The following is a 9,606-nucleotide window of genomic DNA, read 5'->3' as shown; positions in this document are numbered from 1 at the left end:
GGATAGAATCTATGTATTACATTCTGCTGAAACTCCTCCACTCCCTAAGCTCCAACCTAGGGTTGCCAGTGCCAGGTTGGTAAATTCCTGGAGACTTTTGAGGGGAGGGGAGGGACCTCAGCTGGGTATAATGCCATAAGAGCCCCAAGCAGCCATTTTCTCCAGGGGAACTGATCCCTGTTACCTGAAGATCAGTTGTAATTCCAGGAGATCCCCAGCCATCACCTGGAGGTTGGCAAACCTTCTCCACCCCAAAAATCTCCAGGAATTTCCCAACCTGGAGCTGACAACCCTACTCTCCACTAAAGACTAACCACGTTTAGGGAGGGAAGAGGCCGAGATATGGCGACTTGCCTGCAGCTAAATCAGTTTCATGACAGAAGCCCCGTAGGGTTGCCAACCTCCAGGTGGTCACAAGGAAAAGGAGAATCAGGGACGTACACAAGAACAGCAAGCAAAAGTCCACTGTGACTACCTAACTACTAAAAAGTTAGATCCAAAATACAATGATCATACCACTCGGGAATAATAAATACAACAGCAACAACGTTTGATTTATATGCCACCCTTCAGGACTTCATACCCACTCAGAGTAGGGTTGCCAGCCTCCAGGTAGTGTCTGGAGATCTCCTGGAATTACAACTGGTCTCCAGGCCACAGAGATCAGTTCACCTGGAGAAAATGGCTACTTTGGCTGGTGGACTCTATGGAATTATGCTATGCCAAGGTCCTTTCCCCCATAAAGTCCACCCCCCAAAGTAGCCGTTTTCTCCAGGTGAACTGATCTTTGTGGCCTGGAGACCAGTTGTAATTCCAGGAGATCTCCACTCACTACCTGGAGGCTGACAACCCTAGTTACACGGTAGTTCATGGGACTTCATGAAAGACGGCTTATGGTTTTATTCAACAGTAGCACAACATTTTCTCTGGGGCCCACTTTTATTTTTGCTTAACGTTTAGCCTGAAGAAGAGTTCTGAGGTTCTCAAAAGCTTCCTCGCCATTTCTGTACCAGACTGCTTCCACGCAGGAGACGGTTCTTTGAGTAGCTCTCATGGCTGCTGTGAAGGCAGGGGCATCCGTAATTGCTATGCAGCACTCACATGGAAGTTTTTAACCACACTTTTCTTACCTCAGCACGTTGTTGTCGCCATTTCTCCCCTCTGGTGGAGGTTTCATTTTGTTAAAAAAAATCAAGAACTGCTGTAGTGTTATAATATTATAACAGTCTATTGCCATGATCTACTAATTCAAGGGCTGCCAACTCCAGGTAGGGAAATTTATGGATATTTGGGGATGAAGCCTAAGGAGGGCAGTTTGTGGTGGGAACTCAGCAGGGTTGTGATGTGATCAGGGGTTTTTTTCTGGGGAAAGAGGTGGTGGAACTCAGTGGGTTGCCCTCGGAGAAAATGGTCACATGGCCGGTGGCCCCGCCCCCTGATCTCCAGACAGAGGGGAGTTGAGATTGCCCTCTGTCTGGAGATCAGGGGGCGGGGCCACCGGCCATGTGACCATTTTCAAGAGGTTCCGGAATGCCGTTTCACCGCATCCCAGCTGAAAAAATGCCCTGGATGTGATGCCATAGATTCCATCCTCCAAACTTGCCATTTCCTCCAGGGAAAGTGATTTCTGGGGTCTAAAGATCATTCATAATTCTGAGAGAATTCCAGGTTCCACTTGCAGGTTTTCAACCATAACTAGTCCTATCTTTTTTTTGGAAAACAAAGTCAATCTCTAGTCTAGCACTTTCCATTACCTCCACAACGAAACAGCTGCAGACATGGAGACTACTATTACTACTTCTCCTCCTCCTCTTCCTCCTTTATAGCAATGTAGCAATTACCATATTTTTTAAAAGAAGCACACACACCCAGCCCTCTGGGACAAGAAATGGCTGTGGAGCCTGAGACAAGGAAAATAGCTCCAATGAGGACAGGACTTGCAAAAATGCATGGCTGCTCATCTACAATACGTACAAGCGCAGTTTGACTCATCTTTCCAGAAAGACTGTACCAAACCGGGTTGCTGCTTGTCGAACCTGGAGTTAGTGTGCATTTCTAGCGATGGAAAGGTGTGACAATCAGAAACCGTCAATTCAGTATGGCTCAATAGTGCCATCTAGAGTGCCTGGAATCTTGACTCTCTGGTGTTTACATTAGAACAGCTCTTTCATACCCATTCCACAGCCTTTTCTGCACGGGCAACTTACTCGTTTCTTTTTGAGCACTCCGCAACGATCAGATTCATTTTGGCCACCTACCTTCCTGCATGCCACTTTTAATCCCGGTGCGGGTGTCATCTTTTTTCATCTGCACCTCCATGAAATAAAGAGGGTTATGTGGTAAGGTGTGGATGTCATCACTGGCATCACTGGTGGCATCTGTCAGATACGCATGCCAACATATCTGCCATGTTTTGCTGAACCTCTGAGAGTCCGTTAACTGTCTGTTACATCCTGTACTGATAATGGGAGTGTATATGTTAGCTAGGCTTGGAGCTGTCCCTCTTATTTCGTTGCTGTTTACTTTCACTGCAGACTTGAGAGCGACCTTGGATGACAGGCGTAGTCGGAGAAGCTGAAAACAATTTCATTCTCTTTCCCACCCTTCTCACTCTTCCCACCCCCTCCCTAAGTTCTAACCATCCCTATCCTACAAGGCGGAAACTTTCCCTGTAACTAACCTGACCCTTCATACCCACGTCACTTCTGTCAATACCATACTCATGTGCAGGGCTTTTTTTCTGGGAAAAGAGGTGGTGGAACTCAGTGGTGGAACTCAAGACCGTCAGTTTGGGTCAGCTAAAAGTTTAAATTACTCTCTTAAAAATGGTCACATGGCCGGTGGCCCCGCCCCCTGATCTCCAGACAGAGAGGAGTTTAGATTGCCTTCCGCGCCACATGGTGCGGAGGGCAATCTAAACTCCCCTCTGTCTGGAGATCAGGGGGCGGGGCCACTGGCCATGTGACCATTTTTAAGAGGTGCCAGAACTCCGTTCCACTGTGTTCCCGCTGAAAAAAAGCCCTGCTCATGTGCACACTGGACTGCAGATCATGAATAAAGCGACTTTAACTCATGCACCTGGAGTGTTTGATGCGAAGTACTATTTGGGTCTAACTGCCAGAACCTGACAGCATCACTGGCGCCATCACATCACCACCATCCCTTTTTAAAATTTTTCATGTCTACCCGATCACATTATTATGTTACTGCATTACAGCATTAATGATGACTGAAGGCATCCAGCACTAAGGTGTTAGCAGTGGGGAAAAAGCAAAAGGAAACGCAACACGGTGCACTTGCAATGTTGGTGCAGAGTAACCCTAAACATAGAATTTTTTACCCCCAAAGCATAAATAGTTAATCTTTGAAAACCTAGAGTGACTAGAGTTGCCAACTCCAGGTTGAGAAATTGATCAAAATTCGGGGACGGAGGCTGGGAAGAATGGGGTTTGAGGAGAGGAGGACCTCAGCAGGATATAATGTCATACAGTCCACCCTTCCAAGCAGCCGTTTTCTCCAGGGAAGCTGATCTCTATAGCCTGGAGATTGGTTGTAACGAGAGACGGGCACGAACTGAAAAAATGGTGGTTCATTGCGGTTTGTGGTTCGTAGCATTTCACAAACCACAAATTGGCATGAAATTGCCCGGTTCACAAACCAGTTAATTTGGTTCATGAAAACGTCACTTCTGGGTCAGCAGAAGGTCTGCAGAAAGCCATCCCCCCTGTGGCCTAGGAAACTGATTGATTGGCGCCAGGCTGTCTGCAGTGATGAATCGAAATGCAAACAAAACAAACCATGGCTGTTGTGGGTTTTCCGGGCTGTATTGCCGTGGTCTTGGCATTGTAGTTCCTGACGTTTCGCCAGCAGCTGTGGCTGGCATCTTCAGAGGTGTAGCACCAAAAGACTTTTGGTGCTACACCTCTGAAGATGCCAGCCACAGCTGCTGGCGAAACGTCAGGAACTACAATGCCAAGACCACGGCAATACAGCCCGGAAAACCCACAACAGCCATCGTTCTCCGGCCGTGAAAGCCTTCAACAATACATCAAAACAAACCATGCTAAAAATCATAGGTTCATCGTGGTTTGTTAAAAATGAGCTCCCACGAACCGCCAGTTTGCGAACCATGAACAGGCCCGGTTCCTGACAAACTTTGGTTTGTATTTCAGTTTGTGCCCATTTCTAGGTGGAGATCTGCATGCCACGCCTGGATGTTGGCAACCCTGTGGGTGACTGCTTCCTTTCTTAGCAGCTAATTTTAGCAATGTACTTTAAGCAGCTTTGGTACAGTTACAGTAGATTACACAGTATCTCATACAATGTAAGCTTCCCCCATGGTTCATTTTGTAGATTGCCCTAGCTAACTTTGCTTCTATCTAGTAATCAGATTGGCTATTAAATAAAAAAAACAAACACGTTTTTTCCCCGTTGCCAAAATCACTTGACAGTCATTCCCGTCTTCAGGGGAGGCAAAGTATAGTCTTTCTGATTCAGATCCTGCAAATTTTCACAAGCTTACGTTGTCAGTGCAATCTACGAGTTGGATCCAACCAGCTTCCATGCTGGTAAAAAAGGAAGTGACCATCTGAAAAGGGTATGGTGGGGATCATGGAACCTCCATGAACAAAAGCCATGAGGAGCTTGGTCTATAGTAAAGACGAGGAGCATTGGAGGAGACTGAGTGTAAAAGTTGGCTAGATCCAACCCTATGGGATTTTCCCATGTATCAATGATTTTAGAATCTGGGCAACAGCATTTCTATCCTAGTCCTAATGGCTTGATTTTTAAGGTTTTCACAAATTTCAGAACCTACTCTGAAACTTGTAACTTCTGCATTTTTCGAATGGGCACTTTTTTCATCTCTTTACATTTTATTAGACAAGATCCTAATAACCAGTCTGGCCATTTACATTTAGATCCGTATCCCAGTTCTGCACAACAGTTCTCAAAACAGTTCCCAACATTCATTAATGACAACCATTCAGTCAAAGAATGTGACAAAATATTCAGCCATAAAAGAAACAGGCCTATGAGAGCAGGAATCTGGATGAGAAACAAATTTTGGACACTGGGCTCAACTTGCACCCACCTGGCCTAGCTCTCAAAGGCCATAATTCACTACCCACTTATGAGAGACTAAGCCGATGAATCTAGTAAGATATTCTTCCTTGCAAACATGGACACAATTGGGCTGTATCAGGGCTTTTTTTCAGTTGGAACGCAGGGGAACGGCATTCCGGAACCTCTTGAAAATGGTCACATGGCTGGTGGCCCCGCCCCCTGATCTCCAGACAGAGGGGAGTTTCGATGGCTCTCTGCACTGCTCAGCGGCACGGAGGGCCATCTAAACTCCCCTCTGTCTGGAGATCGGGGTGGGGCCACCAGCCATGTGACCATTTTCTCCGAGAGCAACCCACTGAGTTCCACCACCTCTTTTCCCGGAAAAAAAGCCATGGGCTGTATACTTTGCTATGATATTTTGCCTGTTGAATGAATAAGCTGGAATAGACACTTTCATCCCAACCCTGCAAGAGAGATTTGTGAGGAGGAAACAAGCTACCATACACTGATGACCCATCATAGTTTGGAGGAAAGCTTATGATTTGCAAAGTCTTGGCACTACAGTGTTTTCGTACCCTATGTACAAGTAAAGGTTACATTGCAAATTTTTATTTATTTGTGTGGTATCTGGCCCATGGTGAGGTTGTAGTAACTGCGGGATTCCTTTGGAGGGCAGAACAGGTCAAGAAACGTGTTTGTACACCATATCAGAATCGCATGCCATCAGCCAGTATCAAGGAACAAAAACAAAGTATCCTCAACAAAGAAGTTGTGTGTTTTCTTGATTTGTTTTTTTGGGATTGATGCTGCTTATGCTTATGCTTATGGTGTCAGGAAGGAGGTTTACGAACGACACCAAACTATTCAGAATAGTAAGATCCAAATCTGAAAAAACAGAAGGATCTCTATAATAATGTGTATTTAAATGATTTTATTTTAGAATGTTTATTTAAGCACCTTTCCACCACAAAGTCTCTCAAGACAGTGTAAAGTAAGCAAAGTCATAACATGCATACATCCACGTTCAATCAATTCAGATTTTTTATCTGTCAAAAGACAGTTTGGTGTAGTGGTTAAGAGCGTGGGACTCTAATCTGGAGAACCGGGTTTGATTCCCCACTCCTCCACTTGAAGCCAAGTGACCTTGGGTCAGTCACAGCTCTCTCAGAGCTCTCTCAGCCCCACCCACCTCCCAGGGTGTTTTGTTGTGGGGATAATAATGACATACTTTGTAAACCACTCTGAGTGAGTGTTAAGTCGCCCTGAAGGGCAGTATATAAATCGAATGTTGTTGTTGTTATAGCAACCACGGTTTAGAACGACCTGCGAGACCGAGCTGCGGAGCGTCCTGCTTCAACAGTGATTGGACAGAACGCCCCGCTCAGATCCAAACCTCCACCCAGTAGCCCCACTGCCGCTCACATAGCCGTGCTGCCATGGCTTCGTCTCCTTCCCAGGTCCGCCAGAACTACCATCAGGACTGCGAAGTGGCCATCAACCGGCAGATCAACCTAGAGCTTTACACATCCTGCATGTACCTCAGCATGTCCTACTTCTTTGACCGTGATGATGTGGCTCTGAAGAACTTTGCCAAGTACTTCTTGCACCAGTCCGGAGAGGAACGAGAGCGTGCAGAGAAGCTTATGAAGCTGCAGAACCAGAGGGAGTGGTCGGATTTTCCTCCAGGACATCAAGAAACCAGATCGTGATGACTGGGAGAGTGGGCTGGTGGCAACGGAGTGTGCTTTGCACTTGGGAGAAAAACGTGAACCGGTCTCTGTTGGAACTGCACAAACTGGCAACTGACAAAATTGATCCCCATTTATATGACTTCCTTGAAACCCACTATCTGGACGAGCAGGTCAAATCCGTCAAGGAGCTAGGTGATCATGTGACCAATCTGCGCAAGATGGGGGCGCCAACATCTGGAATGGCACAATATCTATTTGACAAGGACACCTTGGGAGAAAGTGACAGTGAGAACTAAAATCCTTCCATTATTGCCTCACTGGGACTTGAGCTTTTTGTTTGACCATGCATGTTTCTTTGTCCATGACTGTAAAAAAAAAAATCAATTTTTTTGTGTCACACCTCATGCCCAATAAACTGACTTGGTTCCAAAAAAAAAAAAAGAATAGCAACCACGCAGTGTCCCTCTCTAGTCCCAAGAACTGAATGACGGACCATGAGGGAGGCGAAGGGCTGTGGGTCAGCGGCACAGCGTCGGCCTGGTATGCGGAGAGTCCCACTTTCAGTCCCCAGAGTCTCTTAAATAATAATAATATTCGATTTATATACCGCCCTTCAGGACAACTTAATGCCCACTCTTGTTAAAGGTATCAGATAGTAGAAGATGTAAGTCCCCGTCCCTTTACCAAGACATCTCTCTGACCCCTTTCTTACACCATCGGCGTATTTTTTGAGAAAAAAAGCCCTCTTGAATAATTCAGTTTTAGTTTGCAAAAAGCCAAGAGAGGGAGAGCTTTCCTGACATCTTCAGGAAGGCCATTCCATAAAGGGGGGGCCACCACCGAGAAAGCACGTGTACGGGCAGCTGTTGATTTTTCCCCTTTGCAAGGTGGCATCTGTAGAAGGCCCTGTTCAGATGAGCGAAACTGTTGTGGTGGAGCGTAGAGAGAGGGAGGGTCCCACAGATATGAGGGGCCAAGTCTATGAAGATCTTTGTATGTGATAGCCAAGACCTTAAATTGCTCCCAGTAACTGATGGGCAGTCAGTGGAGTGACTGCAGAATGGAGTATGCCTAGCTCCTGGTAATAACTGAGCTGTTGCGTTCTGCACCAACTGGAGTCTCTGAGTTGACTTTGAGGAGAGACCTATGTAGAGTGTATTACAGTGGTCTAGTCTCAAAGTTACTGTGGCATGAATCCAGGTGGCCAGGTCACCTGTGTCAAGGTGGGTGGCCATCTTCCAGGTTAGTCTGAGTTAGGAGAAGACCTTTTTTGCAGCTGCATTTATTTATCTCTTTTGCAGGCCAGGCAGGTTGTATATGAGTTCTGAAATCAATAAAAATATCGATGTAAGGAAATGACAATATACTGACGAATGCCAAAAATGTTTTATACCATCATAAACCTTTTATTGGCACAAACTTACATAAGAAAAGTGAAATTCCAAATCCTAGTCACAAATCATTTATGAATTATCATTCCCTTTTGGGTTTTTCCCCCCAGTTTGACCCAACAGCAGGCGCTGACAAGAATCCTCAAGAATATAGCTTGAAACGTCTCTCTACCCTTCCTCGCCTTTATAAACATTCAGCTTGATGAAGAGTTCTGGAGAACTCAAAAGCTCACACAGAGTCTGGCATCATTTTGGTTGGTCTTATATGGATTTTGGTTTTGGATTCCTGTTAGAGGTTTTTTACATGGCTTTTTCCATCCGTTCTGGCCCCATATGGCTTTGATTTATCCCATGATTTCCAATGCATTTTTTTTTTGCCTGTAGTTTATGCTTCGGGTTTTCTGACTTCCCCTATTTTTTCCAGATTGTTTTGAAACCATTTTTACCCTGATCTTTTTCTAGAAGCCAATTTTCAGTCCATTTTTCCTCATATGTAAGGTTTCTTTCAGTTTTGTTTGTCCTGTCCAACTCCACCAACTCTAACCCTCTTTTCAATGTCAGGAGATTCATAATCATCGAACCACTCCTTCCCCCCACCGTCCTTCCCCCTAGTTTTATTTTCTAGCTTTTTAATCGTAATTTTCATAGCATTAGATTGGCCTACTGTTGAAAAGATACATGCAGCAGATTCTCTGAATTCCCAGCTTTCATTTTTTAAAAAAGTAACTGCCTAGCCAGTTCCATTATGAAGATATGCCCTTTTCCTTATATCTCAGCAAGGGAAGGGGTTAGAGACTTTTAAAAAAAATGAAAGCTGGGAATTCAGTTAATCTGCTGCATGCATTGTTACAACAGTAGGTCAATATATTACTAGCAACAAAGCCCATTGTGGGAGAAAAATACAATGGGCTCTAGAAAGGGAAGGGCGGGCAGGTGGGCATTCCCTCCTCCTCCATCACTGATAATAGCCAGACGAAGGCAGAGGCGGGGGCAGGCATGGCCACTTCCTCTGTGCCTGATCCCGGCCAAGTGAAGGAGAGCGGGCATTGCCACTTGCTCTGCTCCTGATCTTCAGGGGACAGAGGTCAGCTCCCCGGGAGAAAATGGCTGCTTTGGAGAGTGAACTCTGTGACATTAAACCCCACTGAAGACCCTCCCCTCCCAAACCTCCAGGCCTCACCCCTAAGATTTCTAGGAATTCCCCAACCCAGACGTGATGCAATAGGCCAACTGACAGCTTTTACAGAGCGGACCTCCTTCTGCATGAAGCCATCACAGTACAAGTCAACTGCACAACACTCCTGTGAGATAGGTTAGGTGGAGAGTGACGGGCCTAAGGTCGCCCAGTCTAGCAAGGCTTTTTTTTCTGGGAAAAGAGGTGGTGGAACTCAGTGGGTTGCCCTTGGAGAAAATGGTCACATGGCTGGTGGCCCCGCCCCCTGATCTCCAGACAGAGGGGA

The 9,606-nt window shown here is 45.9% G+C and overlaps 1 pseudogene; it reads left to right on the top strand.

Moving 5' to 3' along the window:
- The first annotated feature begins 6,500 nt into the window (after positions 1–6,500).
- Positions 6,501–7,051, top strand: LOC129334258 (ferritin heavy chain-like; annotated as a pseudogene).
- Positions 7,052–9,606: the final 2,555 nt, after the last annotated feature.

Source organism: Eublepharis macularius, chromosome 8 (genome assembly GCF_028583425.1).
Source record: "Eublepharis macularius isolate TG4126 chromosome 8, MPM_Emac_v1.0, whole genome shotgun sequence".
Classification (NCBI taxonomy): Eukaryota; Metazoa; Chordata; class Lepidosauria; order Squamata; family Eublepharidae; genus Eublepharis; species Eublepharis macularius.
This window is presented reverse-complemented; position numbering and strand designations above follow the sequence as displayed.